Consider the following 22,481-nt stretch of genomic DNA (forward strand, 5'->3'; position numbering starts at 1 on the left):
GTTGTTGCATTATGGCGATGCATATAGTTTTTGTGCATTTGATTTGGAAGTAACTTTCTTATGATAATGTGGATCAAGGGAATAATTACACTGATACTAATAAATGACAACTAGTCTAGTCATTATAATGATCAATTCTGGGGAAAACATGACAAGGCTTATGTTACAGGCTATGGTTTTTCTATTTCGAGGTTGGCCCTTAGCACGTTGGGCGCACCGATTGGTGTCACCTCTTTAGTCGGTATGTGTTACACCTGTGCTGGCTTGTCATCTCGTTAGTCAGAAAGTGCTGGCAGTGGGCTTGAGAGATGTGAAGGGTTAACACCTTTAGTTGGTGCTCCCTATTTTACTTCTTTTTTTTTTTAAACGATCCTTTATCTGAGCTTCCTTGTTTTTGTTTTGCTCCACTTGTTGGTTTGCTTCCTGTCTAAGTTTTGTATGGGTTTTTATTTAGTTTGCCTCTTCTTGGGCAAATTTAGTGGGTGTTTATGATGGGTGTCTTAGGGCCCAGTTATTGCTAGGCATCTTTCAGTGGACACCCCCATGAGTGTTTTTCAGAACCCCACCTGTTTTGTTTTGGTTGTTGTTAGTAACTGTTTGTTAGTTCCCCCTTGGCGTTCACATGCCACTTCTGAGCAAGACGATTGGCCCAGTATCTCAAATTGTCATTCCAGTTACACTTCGACAAGAGATACTGAGGTTGGCTCACGATGGTAGTATGGTAGGTCAACAAGACATATGTCCGTATTTTGCATAACTGATTTTGTCCTTGTCTGAAACAGGATGTTGAAAGGACGCTTTTTAGACGACAAAGACCCTTTTGGTCTCTGCAGGAAGTGTTGAGCAACCTGTGGGGTACTTTTCAAAGGAATTGGCCATATAAAACAACTGTACTTGACTATCGAGAAGGATGACGCTCGCTTTGGTACTGGCTCTTCAGCACTGAGGTTCATGCATCGGTCTCTACCCCTCTGGTGGTCTATATCGATCATAACCCTCTCGTTTTCCTGCAAAAGACGAGCTCCAATAATTGCTGACTCCTTTGCTGGAGTCTCATATTGCAGGAGTTTCCCCTTGAAATCAGACATGTCCTTGGTAGGGACTTGGTTGCTGATTGTCTTTCAAGGGTGGGCTTTGTTTTGCTTTGTTTAGCCAGTGTGTAGCCCTGGCACACATTTTGTTTTGACTGCATGTTTTGCCCTATTGGAGATTAGTTGGCACTCCCTATTTTGATTGTGGGTGTCTTTTAGGGCCCAGTTGTTGTTGCTAGTCAAATTTCAGTTGACATCCCCATGGGTGTCTTTAAAAACCCCTCCTAGAACACCACCTGTATTGTTTTAGTGACTATTTGTTAGTTCCCCCTTCTGTTTGAGTTTAAATTTTGGGTTTCTTGCTGAGGAACGTAACAGCTTATTAGCATTTTGGTAACACTTTTTACAGCATCCAGGTATGTTGTTGTACTGTCCTCCGTATGCGTTAGTGTGCATATTTTGACAAGATAAACTCCTTCCCAAAAATATTCCTCAAAGCATGATCTCCATGTTCACAAGATTCATTGAGTTGAAATAGTGTGAAACTGAAACAAAGGCAATAATGTCTGCATAAGACAATGTAATCTGTCCTAAAATACAAACTAGATATGAACGTAACCTGATATTTTACTCACACTGACAACAAGCAACAGCTAGGCTAACATACTGTAGCAATTAAGCTAGTGCTGTCCATCTAGTCCACAATGTAAACATACACATCCAAATTCCACAAATAATGCTCTGAAACGAAAGATATATGCAAAAGGAATGAAAATACTCACTGACAAAGCTTCCTATGGCATTCAACGTAAATGATGGATGAAGATTGTTGGCAGACAACTGAAACAGAGCACTCTGAACTCTACATGAGGCAACAATGACCAACTTCCTCCTAACAGGTCACACGACAGGTCATTTTCTAGCTTTACTTACATAAGTATTCAGATCCTATGCTATGAGACTCGAAATTGAGCTTGAGTGCATCCTCAGGTGCATCCTGTTTCCATTGATCATGCTCATGCTCTACAACTTGATTGGAGTCCACCTGTCTTAAATACAATTGATTGGACATGATTTGGAAAGGCACACACCTGTCTATATAAGGTCCCGCAGTTGGGGGGCCTCCCGAGTGGCGCAGTGGTCTAAGCAGGGATGTCCTTGTCCCATCGCGCACTAGTGACTCCTGTGGCAGGCCGGGCGCAGTGCACGCTGACACGGTCGCCAGGTGTATGGTGTTTCCTCCGACACATTGGTGCAGATGGCTTCCGGGTTAAGTGGGCATTGTGTCAAGAAGCAGTGTGGTTTGGTTAGGTTGTGTTTCGGTTACAGTTGCAGCGATGAGACAAGACTGTAACTACCAACTGGATACCATGAAATTGGGGAGGAAAAAGGGATAAAAAAAAAAAAATGTCCCACAGTTGACAGTGCATGTCGGAGCAAAAACCAAGTCATGAGGTCGAAGGAATTGTCCGTTGAGCTCCAAGACAGGATTGTGTCGAGGCAAGGATCTGGGGAAGGGTACCCATTTTTTTGCAGCATTGAAGGTCCCCAAGAACACAGTGGCCCCCATCATTCTTAAATGGAAGAAGTTTGGAACCGCCAAGACTATTCCTAGAGCTGGCTGCCTGGCCAAACTGAGCAATCGGGGGAGAAGGGCCTTGGTCAGGGAGGTGACCAAGAACCCGATGGTCACACTGACAGAGCTCCAGAGTTTCTCTGTGGAAATGGGAGAAACTTCCAAAAGGACAGTGCCGTCAGAAAGTATTCACAGCTCTGGACTTTTTCCACATTTTGTTGTGTTACAGCCTGAATTTAAAACAGATTAAATGTAGATATTTTGTCACTGGCGCACACACAATACCCCATAATGTCAAGGGGGAATTCTTACAAATTACAAATGAAAAGCTGAAATGTCTTGAGTCAATAAGTGTTCAACCCCTTTGTTACGGCAAGCCTAAATAAGTTCAAAAATAAAATGTACTTAACAAGTCACATAATACGTTGCATGGACTCTGTGTGCATGACTACCTCATCTCTGTACCCCACACATACAAATATCTGTAAGGTCCTTCAGTCAAGCAGTGAATTTCAAACACAGAGTCAACCACAAAGACAAGGGAGGTTTTCCAATGCCTCACAAAGAAGCGCACAGTAAACATTTAAAAAGAAGTCGTTGAACATCCCTTTGAGCATGGTGAAGATATTAAGTAAACTTTGGATGGTGTATCAATACACCCAGTCACGACAAAGATACAGTTGTTCTTCCTAACGCAGTTGCCGGAGAGGAAGGAAACCACTCAGGGCTTTCCCCATTAGGCCAATGGTGACTTTAAAACAGAGTTTAATGGCTGTGATAATAGAAAACTGAAGATGGATCAACAACATTGTGGTTACTCCACAATACTAACCTAATTGACAGAGTGTAATAAGGCACTAAAATAATACTGCAAAAAAATTGACTAAGCAAATAACTTTTTTTCCTGAATACAAAGTGTTATTTGGGTCAAATTCAATAAACCCATTACACAGTACCACTCTATATTTTCAATTATAGTTGTGGATGCATCATGTTATAGGTATTCTTGTAATCGTTAAGGACTGGGGAGTTTTTCAAGATAAAGAATAAACTGAATGGAGCTAAGCACAGGCAAAATCCTAGGGGTGTAAATACTTATCTAAATTAGATATTTCTGCATTTCATTTTCAATACATTTGTTTCTTTACCTTAAATACACTCTATGGACAAGGAGAAAGTGCAATCGGTAGTTTGGTTTTGTTAAACTAACCCGTGCCACGAATAGCTAACAAGATCAGTTACCCTTGTCTAGCAGATTATGTTGTTTGAAAAATGGAGACTCAATTCCAAATAAATATTTTGGGTATAAATTGCAAAGAGGAAGTACCCATGTATTTCACAATTGTCAATATGCATAAAATCTGTGGTCAGAAATTTTTTAAGGAAAGCCATAGTTTATTTTTCAGCCCAACTGCATGTGGCAAGTTTGTCCTGTAACTCTAACCTTAACCTCTCCGGGTTCTTGCTTAACCCTTACCCTAGGGATCTATTCAATATGTAACACTAAAGTGTTACAGACTCTGTGATATAAATGTAAAGGTCATTTCGATTACAAATTGGTGCATTCACCACTTTACAATAGTACATCTATATCTTTTTTTTGGGGGGGGGGGGGGTTAGAAGGATTACTTTATCCTATCCCAGGTATTCCTTAAAGAGGTGGGGTTTCAGGTGTCTACGGAAGGTGGTGATTGACTCCGCTGTCCTGGCGTCATGAGGGAGCTTGTTCCACCATGAATGCAGTCGCCGCTAAAGCGGGAACATTGTCTTTCAATTTCAATCAGCGGTCTAAGGAACTGCATCGCAGTCACCAGGCCGTTTGTTATGGCGCACACCTGTCACCATCGTTACGCGCATCAGCGCATTATGACACTCACCTGGACTCCATCACCTCCTTGATTACCTGCCCTATATACATGTATGTCACTCCCTTTGGTTCCTTCCCTAGGCATCATTGTTTCTGTTCCAGTGTCATGTCTGTGCGTTGTTTGTGTTTCATGTTTTGTATTTAGTTCATTTATTTATTAAAACACTCAGTCCCTGAACTTGCTTCCCGACTCTCAGCACACACGTTACACATATGTAAATTCTGTTGATTAGAAGACATGTACTGAAAAACCCAATGTAAACCCGACACACAACATTTTTAAATTATGTCTGAGCTCCAGGGAAACAAACACTCACTTAATAGGGCTGACTGACCTCTGACCTCTGTTCTGATTTCCTGGTGAGGCCTGATCACCCTTACTAGGAAGACAAAATACATAGCCCATAAAAAAAACTATCTAAAAACAAATAATTAAGAAGTTTATAATTTATCAATAGTCCTATGTGTGATTCAGACCACGAGAAGGACAGAGAGAGAAAGACCTGTCTCTAGTCTATTTTACCATTACCTTATTGGATACAAGTATTTCCTTATGGAGTTATCAAGAGATAATTCGATTAGATTTATTCTGTTTGTTTTTGTCCTGCTTCAATAACACATCTCATTAGATTGGGTTTGCTCGATGGTCGGGATTTCTCCCTAAGGATTAGCCCTCTGACTCCCTGACCTGTGACGCCGCAGTGAGATTGCCAAGATGTTTGGGGAGTATAAGCCAATTTTTTTTTTTGGGGGGGGGGGTGTTCAACTGTGTGTTGTTATTCTCTAAGACATTTGTCTTAGAAGTCCGGATTTCCTGAATTACAAGTGTCCTAACTAAACTGTCTGGTCTGTCCTCTCTCGAGGTTATTGCGAGGTGACCACAGATGGTATCTAGATGCATGGAAGATAATTCGGCCGATGAACCGTGTGAACCTCAACACCCCATCTAACCAGCTGAAAATAGTGTTCAGTATCCTTCACCACTTCTACTGAGTCTGAGCCAGCAACCTGTACACAGCAGTCGAAGCGTTCAACTGCCTTTTCTCTCATGTTTTTTTCTCTCAGGAGTACACATGGATGCATGTGGAGTGAGTATGGAGAGAGATCCAGTCCAAACTTCTCTCATGCTGCTGGAGTACTGGTAGGAAAATGGACAAAGACATAATGACTGTAAAGGAAAGGTGAGAGACATTATCAAGGGCCATCCACTTTGAACATGTGCCATTAAAAGGACAAACTGAAACACTACCTGAAGAAAAACATGAAGAAACACCAGGAAGGATGAGTGCCGGGAACCGAGGGGGTGGTCAACCGTGCCATAATGGATTTAGGCTTGTCCAAAATTGTTTATTTGGGGTATCAGGATGATTGTGGAGATCTGCACACTGCATAATGTATAGTAATTTAGACTAAGAAAGCATTGAAATACCAATCTGTCATTACCACAAGGGATGAGAAAAGTGAGGGTCTTAAATTAAAGTGATAGAACCAACGTGAAGCACTAAGGACTGTCATTCTAAATTTGGGTTGGATAATATATCAATAATTATAATTTGAAAAGGCAAGGCTTCCAGAGTCAGAGCTGTGCCCTAAAAAATGTGAGGAGAGACACTAGATTGTACCTTGGGCTAACCTTGCCCCAATCTCATTCTTAGCAAGGTTGGTGTGAAACTGTTATAACATGTGTTCTCTTTCTCCTCCCTGTGAAATGTTATTAACACGCTGTATGGAGATTTGTGCCTCTCTGGCTGATAAGACTTCAGCAGCTATCTTGTTTTCTCCTCCTCCAGAGGATGGTGAAACAGTTAGATGCCAACTCTGGATGAGCTCCCATTTCACCCTGTAGATATGGACGATGAGTAATGATTGACGGTTGTTGTTTTTTTTACAATTTGATATTAAGGTCATCTAAACCCTTAACCTGTTTACATTATGTGGAACACTGAGCTGATGAGCAAGTTAAACAACTGGGTTTTGTATTTTGACTAGGTTGATGTCCCAAAGACAGTTTGTCACGCTGGTATAAATGATTCGGGAGACAGGCACAGGAATGCGTAATCGTTTATTTTATTACGCCCCAAATTACGTCGTGCCGTGTAAAGGCATGGGGACGAAGACCAAACCAAAAAAATAACAAAAACACAAGGTTGAAACCCAAACAAAAGAGTGAGGAGTACCTCGAATAAATACACACGAGCACAATGATTAACACACAGGACGAGACCCGTAATCATCTGCACAATCCACAAGGGCACGAAAGCCCAAAACACAGCACAGGTACTCACACGCACCAACAGACATTGTAACAATAATCGACAGCACCATGGTGAACAAAGGGCACCTATAATATACAAATACAATCAGTGAGAATGGGGGCCAGGTGTGCGCAATGAAAGTTCCAGAGGGATCTGTGATCAGTTAGTGAAAACATAGGTTGTGGTAAGAAATATGGAAACAATGGTTAAGATTGAGAGATTTATTCACCTCTGAATCTACATATCCGTTGTGTATGTATGTGCATTTTTGATGCTCACTCCCATTAATAAAGTATAACCTTTATTATGATTAAAGTATTACCATACTATGTGGATTGTACAACCCAGAATGAAGGGTTTGAAATGATGAAGTGTCTGTTTTCTTTCTGTGTTGATTTCCCTTACTTTAATAGAGTATAGAATATTTTGATATATAAGCTAAAATCTAAATGCTTACATTAAAATGTAATGAGTATCACACGAGTGAAAAGAGGATGGAATGTAAGGGATATTTTAATGTTTGTACTGTTCTATAAACCAATTTCTGTGTTCATGCAAGTGGTTGACTGAACAAATCCTCCTCAGTAGCTGCAATTTGGCAGAATGCCCAGACCTTGTTTTGAGAACAAACAAAAGACATCTCAGTTTCAAGGTCTCAGCTTAGAGGAGAAGCTTCGTGAGGTGTTGGTCTGTCACATGTTATGAAACGGTATTGGTCAGTCACATGAATGAAACAAAACGGTAATGATTAATTAATTATTCTAAATCATGCAAACATAACTTGTCTGTATATAGCCATATATAAGACAACTGCTGGTTTTGCCCAGGCAGACCTCCTGATTGACATGTGTACTATGGTGCATTGAGTTGGTTGGAACCTCTCCAGCGCGCTGACAAATAAACAATGAGAGTGTCCCTGTGTAAGAATTTTCACGACAACACGCTTAAATGTCTTACTCACGTCGGCCACAGAGAACGAGAGCCCACAGTCCTCGGGAGCGGGCCGAAATTCGGCTTGGCCCCTAAGACCCTCATAAACTTTTACAGATGCACCATTGATAGCATCCTGTATGGCTGTATCACCGCCTGGTGTGGCAACTGCACTGCCCGCAACCTCAGGGCTCTCCAGAGGGTGGTGCAGTCTGCCCAACACATCACTGCCTGCCCTCCAGGACACCTACAGCACCCAAGGTCACAGGAAGGCCAAAAAGATAATCAAGGACATCAACCACCCAAGCCACGTCCTGTTCACCCTGCTATCTTCCAGAAGGCGAGGTCAGTATAGGTGCATCAAAGCTGGGACCGAGAGACTGAAAAACAGGCTACCTCAAGGCCATCAGACTGTTAAATAGCCATCACTAGCCGGCCTCCACCCAGGACCCTGCCCTGAACTTAGTCACTGTCACTAGCTGGCTACCACCCGGTTACTTAACCCTGCACCTCAGAGGCTGCTGCCATATGTACAGTACCAGTCAAAAGTTTGAACACACCTACTCACACTCGGGATTTTCTTTCTTTTTTACTATTTTCTACATTGTAGAATAGTAGTGAACACATCAACACTATGAAATAACACATATGGAATCATGTAGTAACCAAAAAGTGTTAAACAAATCAAAATATATTTTATATTTGAGATTCTTCAAAGCAGCCACCTTTTGCCTTGAGGACGGCTTTGCACACTCTTTGGCATTCTCTCGGCCAGCTTCATGAGGTCACCTGGAATGCATTTCAATTAACAGGTGTGCCTTGTTAAAAGTTAATTTGTGGTATTTCTTTCCTTCTTAATATGTTTGAGACAATCTGTTTAGTTGTGACGAGATAGGGGTGGTATACATAATATAGCCCTATTTGGCAAAAGGCCAAGTTCATTTTTTGGCAAGAATAGCTCAAATAAGCAATGAGAAACGACAGTCCATCATTACTTTAAGACATGAACGTCAGTCAATCTGGAAAATGTCAAGAACTTTGAATGTTTCTTCAAGTGCAGTTGCAAAAACCATCAAGCGCTATTATGAAACTGTCTCTCATGAGGATCATTACAGGAAAGGAAGACCCAGAGTTACCTAGAGTTAATTGCACCTCAGATTGCAGCCCAAATAAATGCTTCACAGAGTTCAAGTAAAAGACACATCTCAACATCAACTGTTCAGAGGAGACTGCGTGAATCAGGCCTTCATGGTCGAATTGCTGCAAATAAACTACTACTAAAGGACACCAATAATAAGAAGAGACTTGCCTGGGCCAAGAAACACAAGCAATTGACATTAGATCTGTGGAAATCTGTCCTTTGGTCTGATGTCTCCAAATTCAATATTTTTGGTTCCAACTGGCATGTCTTTGTGAGACGCAGAGTAGGGGAACGGGTGATCTCTGCATGTGTGGTTCCCACCATGAACCATGGAGGAGGAGGTGTGATGGTGTGGGGGTGCTTTGCTGATGACACTGTCAATGATGTATTAGAATTCAAGGCACACTTAACCAGCACGGCTACCACAGCATTCTGCAGCAATGCGCCATCCTTTTTGGTTTGCGCTTAGTGGGACTATCATTTGTTTTTCAACAGGACAATGAACCAAAACACACCTCCAGGCTATGTAAGGGCTATTTGACTGAGAAGGAGAGTGATGGAGTGCTGCATCAGATGGAGGGTCAGCAACTTTAGCTGGCGCTCCCTATATGATTTCTAGAAAACATTCCTTTGTCTGATCTTCATTACAGACAGACCTCTCCCCATCTTTAAAATTAATTCATACAGCCAGCTGGAAAAATCCCAGATTGTGCAGCAGTCTACAATACATGAGAAAAATCAGCACATGGGGAACTTGGCCTGTGGTTTATCAAGTTTGTGAGGGTGATCTGTATGTCCCACATTTTCACACAATGCTGCGCCAATAATAAACAGTTTGAGTTAGCCTGAACCTTGATAAGGCAATTGCAAACAACAAGAAGAATTTAACTGCGATTTTCTTGAAAAAATATAACGTGAGATTACACAAACCTCCATGCGAAAATAATATTGATTGCAACGAAAATAAACCTCGGAGATCAGAGTTGGGATCAATTCAATCAATTCAGGCAATAAACTGATATTCAGATGCAAATTTGATTTTTCCCTATTGCTTTTAAATTATCAAAATTTGCCAAAAATATCCCAGAATGGGCCGTTAATATAGCCTTAATAATCCCTTTAAGGACTACATACGGTGCCTTCAGAAAGTATTCACAACCTTTACTTTTTCCACATTTTGTTGTGTTACAAAGTGGGATTAAAATTGATTTCATTGTAATTTTTTGTCAATGATCTACACACAATACTTTGTAATATCAAAGTGGAAGACAATTCTTTCTATTTTTTATTATGAAAAATAAAACATATTTTTCTTAGATAAGAAATTCAACCCCCTGAGTCAATACATGTAAGAATCACCTTTGGCAGCGATTACAGCTGTGAGTATTTCTGACACCTGGATTGTACAGTATTTGAATTTATGTATTATTCAAAATCTGTCAAGTTGGTTGTTTATCATCAGCCATTTTCAAGGCTTGCCATAGATTATTATTATTTTGTATTTTACCCCCTTTTTTTCTCTCCAACTTTCAATCTTGTCTCATTGTTGCAACCCCCCAATGGGCTCGGGAGGCGAAGGTCGAGTCATGCGTGCTCCAAAATCCGCCAAACTGCGCTTCTTAACACCCGCCCACTTAACCTGGAAGCCAGCTGCACTAATGTGTCGGAGGAAACATTGTTCACCTGATGACCGAGGTCAGCCTGCAGGCGCCTGGCCCGCCACAAGGAGTTGTTAGAGTGTGATGAGCCAAGTAAAGCCCCCCAGGCCAAACCCTCCCCTAACCCAGATGACGCTGGGCTAATTGTGCACCGCCGTATGGGACTCCTGACCACGGCCGGTTGTGATACAACCGGTCAAACCCGGGTCTTTAGTGATGCCTCTAGCACTGCGATGCAGTACCTTAGACCACTGCACCACTCGGGAGGTCCCCGGTTTTTCAAGTAGATTTAAGTCAAAACTGTCACTTGGCCAACATTCAGTGTTGTCTTGGTAAACAACTGCAGTGTATATTTGGCCTTGTGTTTTAGGTTATAGTCCTGCTGAAAGGTGAATTTGTCTCCCAGTGTCTGGTGGAAAGCAGACTGAACTAGGTTTTCCTCTAGGATTTTGCCTGTGCTTAGCTCTATTCCATGTCTTTTTAACATAAAAAAAACCATCCTAGTCCGGGCCAATGACAAGCATAAACATAACATGATGCAACCACCACCATGCTTTAAATTAATGAAGAGTGGTACTCAGTGATGTGTGTTGGATTTGCCCCAAACATAAAGCTTTGTATTCAGGGCATAAAGGTGATTTCTTTGTCACATTTATTGCTGTTTTACTTTAGTGCCTTACTGCAAACAGGATGCATGTTGTGGAAAGGCTTACTTCTTTTCACTCTGTCATTTAAGTATTGTTGATTAACTACAATGTTTTCTCCTAGCACAGCCATGAAACTAACTACACCGAACAAAAATATAAGCGCAACATGTAAAGTGTTGGTCCCATGTTTCATGAGCTAAAATAAAAGATCCCAGAAATGTTCCATATGCACAAAAATCTTATTTCTCCCTGTTTGTGAGCATTTCTCCATTGCTAAGATAATCCATCCACCTGACAGGTGTGGCATGTCAAGAAGCTGATTAAACAGCATGATCATTACACAGGTGCACCTTGTGCTGGGGACAATAAAAGGCCACTCTAAAATGTGCAATTTTGTCACACAACACAATGCCACAGATGTCTAAAGTTTTGAGGGAGTGTGCAATTGGCATACTGACTGCAGGAATGTCCACCAGAGCTTTTGCCAGAGAATTTAATGTTAATTTCTCTACCATAAGCCGCCACGTTGTTTTAGAGAATTTGGCAGTACGTCCAAACGGCCTCACAACCACAGACCACACCAGCCCAGGACCACCTCCACCTGTGGGATCGTCTGAGACCAGCCACCCGGACAGCTGATGAAACTGTGGGTTTGAACAACCAAATAAATGCTGCACAAAATGGGAAGCTCATCTGTGTGCTCGTTGTCCTCACCAAGGTCTTGACCTGACTGTAGTTCAGTGGGAAAATGCTCACCTTCGATGGCCACTGGCATGCTGGAGAAGTGTGCTCTTCATAGATGAATCGCAGTTTCAACTGTTCCGGGCAGATGGCAGACAACATGTATGGCGTTATGTGGGCGAGTGGTTTGCCGATGTCGACGTTGTGAACTGAGTGCTCCATGGTGGCGGTGGGGTTATGGTATGGGAAGGCATAAGCTACGGACAACAAACACAATTCCATTTTATCGATGGAAGTTTGAATGCACAGAGATACCGTGACAAGACCCTGGGGCCCATTGTCTTGCCATTCATCTGCCGCCATCACCTCATATTTCAGCATGTCGCAAGGATCTGTACACAGTTCCTGGAGCTGAAAATATCCTAATTCTTCCATGGCCTGCATACTCACCAGACATGTCCCCCATTGAGCATGTTTGGGATGCTCTAGATTGACGTGTACGACAGGAGATGTGTCGCGCTTCATGAGGCAAACGGTTGTCACACCAGATACTGACTGGTTTCCTGATCCTTTTTTTTGAAGGTATCTGTGACCAACTGATGCATATATGTATCCCCAGTCATGTGAAATCCATAGATTATGGCCTAATTTATTTATTTAACAAGACTGCAAACATTTAATCATATTTGATGATAACAAAAGGAGATCAGTCCTTACCTGTTTTCTAGGAGATGCTGGTGGTTGAACAATGTGGGCAAAGTCCAAATACATGTTTGAAAAAAGGAAGTAGCCTAAACATTTGACAGGAAGACATGTGAGTTGGCTTGTCAAGGATGTGTGAGGCCTTTTGTAAATAAGATTTGCTCCCCTCCTGCATCCTCTCTCTTCCATCCCCTCTCGCCTCCTTTTGAAAAAGATCCAAGTTAATCAAGGAAAGTCGGCGAGGACAGGGACCGTGGATGGTAATGCGCTTGTTTGAAATGAGACGGTCCTTCTCCACTCGTGGGTCATTAGGCAAATTACGTTTGCAGGAGTGGACCCCAAAATAAATGTGTAAAGTGCTGGAAACAAATTAAGTTAGTTGTGCAATAGTTTTTATAAATAAAACAATAAGTAGTATAATGTTTTTAAACGTGTGCATGTTTTTCTCGCAGATTTAAAAACTCTTCCGAGGTAGGATACAAATGAGTATCCTTGATGAAAAGATGGCTGTCAAGAACAGAAGGACACTCTTCCACTTGCCTACTAACCAATTGACACACTCCTCAACCGCTCGATCACTTATTGAAGAAAATCCCTACAGAAGAGATCTCCAAACTTTTCTTGCACGAGAGCTACTTAAAAAACAATAAACATGGTGCAAGGTAGCCATTTCTTTCTAGGTAAAAAAATGGGCACTTTCTTTTCTTCTCCTCTAGCCTGCAACTCTCCCTTGGGTCCTTAGTTTACAAGAGAAAGTAGTGCACTGTTTTCTCTCAATGTACCTGGTAAAATAAAGGTTAATAAACAACTCTGCTATAAAATCTGAGATTTCCCCCCCCAAACTCAGTTATATTTTTCATGGTTTTGTATTGTTTTGTTTTTCACCCTCAAAATTACAATTGTTTATAGAGAAACAACAAAATAGCATGTTCTGAGTCCATGTCAATGCTTAAATCACATCAGAATAACTTTTGTGGAGGGTTCTGGAAAAAATAGACATAAAACAAAAAAAAGGTTATTCCTTTATATTGCACATCTAGCGCAATGGTACTCAGTGGTACTCATGGTACTCAGTGGTACTCATGGTACTCAGTGGTACTCATGGTACTCAGTGGTACTCATGGTACTCAGTGGTACTCATGGTACTCATGGTACTCAGTGGTACTCATGGTACTCAGTGGTACTCATGGTACTCAGTGGTACTCGTTTAATTGAGCATCTAGCGCAATGGTACTCAGTGCGTGGCGAGCCCTCGTGGTGTTTTCCTATTTTCCATTCATAATACATAAAAATGATACCATTTCAATTCAATGTGTTTAATGCAGGCCTGAATCACTTCATTGAATATATCTATTGTTCCCAGGATGGCGGATAGATGGCAGTATATTGCAGCTGTTGAACAGAAAGGCCGAAATAGAATGTTTGCCGAAATACAACACAACTGCTCAGCTACAGCGACCGCCACATATCAGTTTGCTTCTATCTAATTTTGCAGTTTGGTCGACATGGATCGATTTATTGTAAAAATAAACGTAAATCTATTGTCAATGAAAATGAGGGGGAAGAGCTGGAGAACAATGTGACTGCTATGAACCAACAACCACCGGAGAACCAGGAAAATCAGGAAGATGGCGGCGGGGAAATGCAGCTAGTTAACGTAGCTAACGTGGCTCCGGTGACTAAGAGAAGGAAACGATCGATTCAAAAAGAACACAGAAAGTTTCAAGAGAAATGGACAGACAAGTATTTTTTTGTACTGCATAATGGGACTAGCTCACCTTTTCATTTGCCAGAAGGCAGTCACTTGTTTTAAACAAGCAAATTTAGAGCAACATTTCCAGTCACACCATGCCTACTTTGACAAAACATATCCGCCACAAAGCAACCTCAGAAACAGCAAAATAGCACAACTCAAAGGACAGCTCAAAGGACAACAACAACAAATGATGGACAGATCTAGCATTGTTGCAGAGAAAACGACAGTGGCAACATATGGGATTTCTTGGATACTCATGAGAAACAAGAAGGCCTTCGCAGATGCGGAGATTGTCAAAGAATGTTTTTGGCCTAAGTCAAAATATTGTATGCTGATTTCACAAACAAGGAAGCTAATTTGAAGCAACTGAAGGGACTGTAACTCTCAGACTCGGACATAACAATACACAACTTGGATTAGATAACACAACGTGCCATTGAAACACAGGAGTGATGGTTGCTGATAATGGGCCTCTGTACGCCTATGTAGATATTTCATAAAAAATGTGCCGTTTCCAGCTACAATAGTCATTTACAACATTAACAATGTCTACACTGTATTTCTGATCAATTTGATGTTATTTTAATGGGGAAATCTTTGCTTTTCTTTCAAAAACAAGGACATTTCTAAGTGACCCCAAACTTTTGAACAGTAGTGTGCGTACTCATGATATACCTCTGCCAGGATAGCCTACTTTGCAGTTAACATTTGATTGAGAAGGTTTTGGGGAAAGTATTTCCGTCAACCCACAAGACAGTTATCACATCAACTGAGGGATTGACAAACGCGCTCACCACACAGACAGGCAGGGGCAATGTTGCTGGAAATTCATTGGCAGATATTGTGTTAGGTTTGGCTGAATAGTTACTTACCAGGGAAGGGATAATGTCAACGTTGCGTTGATTAGGTTGTACCTGAGAGTTTGCGGTGTCTGATACTTGTAAGCTTGTTTATGACAGTTTGCGGGGCAACACGTGAGAAATGCATGTACTTTCAGAATTGCTTGGAGAGCTACTCATAGGTGGGCTGCGAGCTGGTAGCTCATGATCGACCTGTTGGAGATGCCTGCCCTAAAGTGTATGTCTGCGCATTCCTAATTTTCACAGTGCCAATATTAAACACTAGTGGTTGGTTTCCCAGACAGAGATTAAAGCTGCAATATGTAACTTTTTGGGCAACCCACCAAAATTCACATAGAACTGTATGTTATAGATCTGTCATTGTCGTTGAAAGCGGGTCTGTTCAATGTGCGCTATTTCTATGCTTCCCATTCTTAAGTTTCCTTTTTGCATCTTTCACTTTCGTTTTTTCCTACACCAGCTTCAAACGGCTGAAATAATGATTTTTTTGGTTATGGAAAATATAATCCACAGCAGTTTAGATGATACAATGATTCTCTACACCAGTGGTTCCCGACCTTTTTCGGACACTGTACTACCAACTGAAGTTTGCTCTGCCCAGAGTACCCCTGAAATACCCCCTCATGTGCATTTTACCAGTAGGTCTATGGTCTTATGAGTCTTCTCAAGTACCCCCTGTTGATAGGCCAAGTACCCCTAGGGGCCTAGTACCCCTGGTTGGGAACCACTGCTCTACACTATACTTGCTTGTTTTGTCACACACTGTTATTAGGTGAACTACTAGTATTTTAGCACCCAGGAAATGGCGGAACGATTTCTGTATAGTGCATCTTTAAGCCTAGTTCTGGACTAAAAGAGCATGCTCAATGGATATTCTCCTTTGATATACATTTTTAGTCGAAGCACTAGGCTTCATTAGCCTGGTGAAACCAGTCGGTTCGCTGCTTTCACCATTATTTCTTTACTTCATGTATCGTGCAGTAGAAAACAAGATGTCGATTGCCTTAGTTTAATACAATGGGGTCAACAATCACGTCGAACAATTGGCCGTCACCCTATGAGTAGAGCGCGCACACTCTACCTCTTACTTAATAAAAGCTTGGACACAGAAATGGTTGCTCAAGAGCAGAAACGCTGATAGAAAAAGCGCCACATGTAGGAATATTCTCGTTGAATCTAGTGGCACCATTTTGTTTCCCGATGAGGTGAAAGATAACAAGGATGAGTGTATGTTGATGTGTTTGAAGCAGCAGACTCATAATTCCGTGGAGCTGTATCATTAATACTTAAGTATGTGTGCATTTTGTATGTTTATAGACAGATTTGGTTCTGTGGCACGCTGGCACCTGCACTATATTACACACAGAAGCTTGGCTAATAAGCTGCAGGTGCGAAGCTTGGCAAATGGAGAAAGGAGACGGTCATCTGCTGTTTTTTTGTTGGCGTCGGCGGCAGCAGCTATGTGATGCCATCCTGGCTGGCCCAATCGAGCTGGCAATAGACTCCATACCTACTTTTCTCCAAAACAACAATTGCTTCATTTTGTCACAGGAAATGGGCTTAAAGGACTCTATCGAGAAACCCTTTTCCCTGAAACCCAATTGTTTTCTTTCTCTCTCTGGCACTGTCTCTTGTTATTAGTGTCAATTATTGTAGATTCTTTGTTGCGGTATTGGCAGGTATGCAAAGAAACGATGGGGTGAGATAAAATAACTAAAAGAGGGGGAATGGCGCCTAAACCAGGCTTTCATTTGCTGACAGCCGTGAGTTAGTGACAGTTGATGAGGAACTTGACTTCGTCAAAATGTAATTGTGTGATAAACGGCCCAACATATAGCTTCTGACGAACTCATATTGCTTTGCCTCTTGGGAGGAGTGTGGGGAGTCGTATCTTTGGCACATTAAAGGGTAACTCCCAACCCCAATTTCAGCCTTTGCCCAACCACTTCACATTAAAAAAAATGCATTCAGGTGAGAAGTTGTGGTTGGGGGGAATTGCTCATAAATATTCCTTTTGGGGGTGGGTAAACCTAGTTGTACCTTGTCCCAACACTTTCTCACTAAAGCATACTTACCAGAAGCCCACTGGCACGCTCTGATAATAAAAGTATGTGCATCGCAAGCAAATATGTCTCTGGACAGTTAACTCACAGTGGTAAGACGCCAAGTTCCTGACATCTATTGTCACTTGCGGTGTATATTAGAATACCCAATGGGTCGCAAAAAAAATATTTGAAATGTCGGCTCACATTTATTGCAGTATTGTGTTGGCAAGAAAAGTGCAATCATCGCCTTGAAAATGAAGATTAGGGGCTCAATTCAATCCAACCCACATTGCAGTATTTATGCAGTAGCTCTTTTTCCAGTGGTCAAATTAACTCATAGATTGGTCTTCTTGGGTACTGTATAAAAACCTACAACTACTACCAGGGAAACCGCTCTTACAGGTATACTTTCACTTTCAGAATAAGACGTGTGTGGGCACGGGATGAATATTGTAAATAAAGGATCGAAAAAAGAAGATATGTGCACCATGTGGGATTAGATGTCACAATCATTGAACTATGAGCCAACTGTCTTAGCGAACTGCACCACCAATCAGTCATAGTGGTTGGGAAAAATACAACGACTTCACATGACCACCATTGTCATCTATTTCTTGTTAGGATGGATGTAGCTACGAATATATGCGTATAATCCTCATACTGTATAGTACATCTTGAGGTGGTACCACACAGCACATCTACAAGGGAGTGTATTTTATACCAAACCCCTCCCTTGAGATGGCGTAGAGGATTTCAATGGTAGAGTTGAACCGCTCGGGGCAAAAAGAGCTAGATTTACACCTAATAGACCAAAATACAGTGCCTTGCAAAAGTATTCATCCCCCTTGGCATTTTTCCTATTTTGTTGCATTACAACCTGTAATTTGAATGGCTTTTATTTGGATTACATGAAATGGACATACACAATATAGTCCAAATTGGTGAAGTGAAATGAAAAAAATGACTTGTTCCAAAAATCATTTAAAAAGAAAACTGGAAAAGTGGTGTGTGCATATGTATTCACACCCTTTGCTATGAAACCCTAAATAAGATCTGGTGCAACCAATTACCTTCAGAAGTCCCATAGTTAGTGAAATAAAGTCCACCTGTGTGCAATCTAAGTGTCACATGATCTGTCACATGATCTCAGTATATACACCTGTTCTGAAAGACCCCAGAGTCTGCAACACCATGAAGCAAGGGGCACCCCCAAGCAAACGGCACCATGAAGACCAAGGAGCTCTCAAAACAGGTCAAGGACAAAGTTGTGGAGAAGTACAGATCAGGGTTGGGTTATAAAAAAAAATCGGAAAATTTGAACATCCCACGGAGCACCATTAAATCCATTATTAAATAAATAGAAAAAATATGACAAACCTGCCAAGAGAGTGGCACCCACCAAAACCGACGGACCAGGTAAGGAGGGCATTAATCAGAGAGGCAACAAAGAAACCAAAGATAACCCTGAAGGACCTGCAAAACTCCACAGCAAAGATTGGAGTATCTTTTCATAGATCCACCTTAAGCCGTACACTCCACAGAGCTGGGCTTTACGGAAGAGTGTCCAGAAAAAAGCCAATGCTTAAAAAATAAGCAAACACGTTTGGTGTTCACCAAAAGACATGTGGGAGACTCCCCAAACATATTGGAGAATGTACTCTGGTCAGATGAGACTAAAATTGAGATTTATGGCCATCAAGGAAAACGCTATGTCTGGCGCAAACCCAACACCTCTCATCACCCCGAGAATACCATACCCACAGTGAAGCATGGTGGTGGCAGCAACATGCTGTAGGGATGTTTTTCATCGGCAGGGACTGGGAAACTGGTCAGAATTGAAGGAATGATGGATGGCGCTAAATACAGGGAAATTCTTGAGCGAAACCTGTTTTAGTCTTCCAGAGATTTGAGACTGGGACAGAGGTTCACTTTCCAGCAGGACAATGACACTAAGCATACTGCTAAAGCAACACTCGAGTGGTTTAAGGGGTAACATTTTTACGTCTTGGAATGGCCTAGTCAAAGCCCAGACCTCAATCCAATTGAGAATCTGTAGTATGACTTAAAGATTGCTGTACACCAGCGAAACCCATCCAACTTGAAGAAACTGGAGCAGTTTTGCCTTGAAGAATGGGAAGAAATCCCAGTGGCTAGATGTGCCAAGCTTATAGGGACATACCTCAAGAGACTTGCAGCTGTAATTGCTGCAAAAGGTGGCTCTAAAAAGTATTGACTTTGGGGGGTGAATAGTTATGCACGCTCAAGTTTTCAGTTTTTTTGTCTTATTTCTTGTTTGTTTCAAAATAAAAAAATATTTTGCATCTTCAAAGTGGTAGGCATGTTGTGTAAGTCAAATGATACAAACCCCCCCAAAATCCATTTTAATTCCAGGTTGTAAGGCAACAAAATAGGAAAAATGCCAAAGGGGTGAATACTTTTGCAAGCCACTGTGTATCACTTTTGCAACAAACTGTCAAAATGAAGAACAGAATTGATCTGTTTCACAATAACTCAGCCAAAAACATCTGGTTTTCGATGACTTTTTTTTTTCTTCAAGAAAGTTACTCCTTAACAAGCTTAACTGGGGGGAGGGGGTCTGTTTTGAAAACATTTAGATTCACCCTATGCATTATTTATGTTTGCCCACATCTGTTCAATTCCATTGAACTTTATACCACTTCCCATCCTAAGGTGGTGGAACTACCCCTGGGTTGTGTTCAGGAAAAAGCAACATGATGCCAAAAGAAACAGGAAGGTACTACCACATAGTTTCTAAACCCACAGGCACAACATCGTGAGACCTCCGGGAACGCTTACGAAACAGACCAGACTAGGCTTGGGGTTTGTGGTTTGGGGTTTGAGAAGTCAATAAGAGAAGTGAAAAATGATTCCTTAGTTGTATATTTTTCTCGAAAATCTAAAGGCACAACCTAGATTCTAACCAACTTCTTAAGTAGTTGAACATGTTATTACTCCAACCTCGTGAAAGTGACAAACTGACATGTTTTCATTTTCGTCAAAAACAACTTTATATCGAAGGAGTGCCTTTGATTTGACGGCCTGCGCAAAATAACAATTCATTTCATTTGTAAATCGCTTTTCTCAGACCCAAGCCGCCAAAAAAATGAAATACTTCAACTAATAATAATAACAATCCAGAACATAGAACACAGACAACAATCAAAGCTATGTACATTTATTTTTGCTATCTCTAGATTTGATAAGTAACCAAAACTTTTACAATATCCCTAACCACGATAGATAAGGTTTTTGAGCAACTATTTGTGTAGAAGTATTTTTTTCTCATATCCTCAGAAGCATTATAATAACACTCACATCATGCCTCCCAGCCTTAGAGTTCCTCACCTGCTGAACATGTACTGTACCTTCTGCTGAAGCTTCACTAGGCCTAGCTCTAATGGCTTCCAGAGCTCTAGCTTGGTTCTGACTAGAGCGTGTACAGCTACGAACAGAAGGGACTTTTAGTAGTTGGTTAGGAGAATTTACGCAGCAGGTTAGGATCATTAACGTGGCAGGTTAGGAGACTTAGGTTAGGGCTGGGAAAAGGGTTAGGATTGGCTAAAATGCTCTCTGAACCTGCTATGAAAAGTCACTTCCTGTCGTAGCTGCACTCTCTCTAGACACAACCCTCTAGCCTGGCTGGAGCACATCATTATGAGAGAGTGAGAATTAGCCCCTTGGCACTTTCCAACTTTATCTCTAACCCATGTCTATGAAATGAGGTTTAGGGGATGGTTACTGTGGCTGTATATATAAGTAAAATGCCATCCTGGTTGTGTGCAAAATTGGTTGAAAAGACATCAGCCTGATGTTTTGTGACATCCTGGTCAGGTCGTATGCTGGGGTAGTGCAGTAATATTTATCATATGTATGTTATACATTGCCAGAAAGTATTCATACCCCTTGACTTATTCCACATTTTGTTATTTTACAGCCTGAATTCAAAATGGATTAAATACATATAAAAAATCACCCATCTACACACGATACCCCATAATGACAAAGTGAAAACATGTTTTTAGAAATGTTTGCAAATGTATTGAAAATGAAATACAGAAATCTATAATTTACATAAGTATTCACACCCCTGAGTCAATACTTTGTAGAAGCACCTTTGGCAGCGATTACAGCTGTCTCTAAGAGTCTCTAAGAGCTTTCCACACCTGGATTGTACAACATTTGCCCATTATTCTATTCAAAATTCTTCAAGCTCTGTCAAATTGGTTGTTGATCATTGATAGGTAACTATTTTCAGGTCTTGCCATAGATTTTCAAGTAGATTTAAGTCAAAACTGTAACTCGGCCACTCAGGAACATTCACTGTCTTCTTGGTAAGCAACTCCAGTGAAGATTTGGCCTTGTGTTTTAGGTTGTTGTCCTGCTGAAAGGTGAATTCCCAGTGTCTGATGGAAAGCAGACTGAAAAGCAGACTGTAAAAGGGTTTCCTCTAGGATGTGCCACTTTTTTCCCTGAAAAACTCCCCAGTCATTCACGCTTACAAACATACCCATAACATGGTGCAACCACCACTATACTTGAAATATGGAGAGTAGTAAACGGAACCAAGATGGACCACAGTCTCTAGTTTCAAATGGGAACAAATTAGTCATACTGGGCAAAACACGCAAGGAGGGGTGGGTAGAGCAAAGCACAAGCTAGCGAGATCCTATTGGTGTGTTCTAGCATGCATTTACATATTTCCGTTATGGATTGCCTACTCTGTGAAGTGCGCATGTGCAGTAACTAAATTAGCCTTTGCACTCCTTCTAAACAACACATTTCTTTTTAGCTTTGGCAAAGGGTAAAGCCTAGAAAATATAGTCCTCTCTTGTTCATAAGAGATTTTAGTTTTGGGAACAAAAAACTGTATTGAGATCAAATATTGAATTAATGAGAAAATTAGCAGAATGTGGGCCAAAATCCATCACGTTCCATATTTGGTAGTGAGTGGAAACGCCAAGCGGATGCTTCACATTTATACATCCGGTGAAATATCTGTCTCATTGTTCTGTGGTATTACTTTAGTGACTTGTTGCAAACAGGATGCATGTTTTGGGATATATTTTTATTCTGTACAGGCTTCCTTCTTTTCACTCGGTCAATCAGGTTTGTATTGTGGAGTAACTACAATGTTGTTGATCCATCCTCAGTTTTCTCCTATCACAGCCATTCAATTGTAGCTGTTTTAAAGTCACCATTGGCCTCATGGTGAAATCCCTGAGCGGTTTCCTTCCTCTCCAGCAACTGAGTTATGAAAGACGCCTGTATCTTTGTAGTAACTGGGTGTATTGATACACCATCCAAAGTATAA

The sequence above is a fragment of the Salmo trutta genome, chromosome 5 (genome assembly GCF_901001165.1).
Source record: "Salmo trutta chromosome 5, fSalTru1.1, whole genome shotgun sequence".
NCBI lineage: Eukaryota > Metazoa > Chordata > Actinopteri > Salmoniformes > Salmonidae > Salmo > Salmo trutta.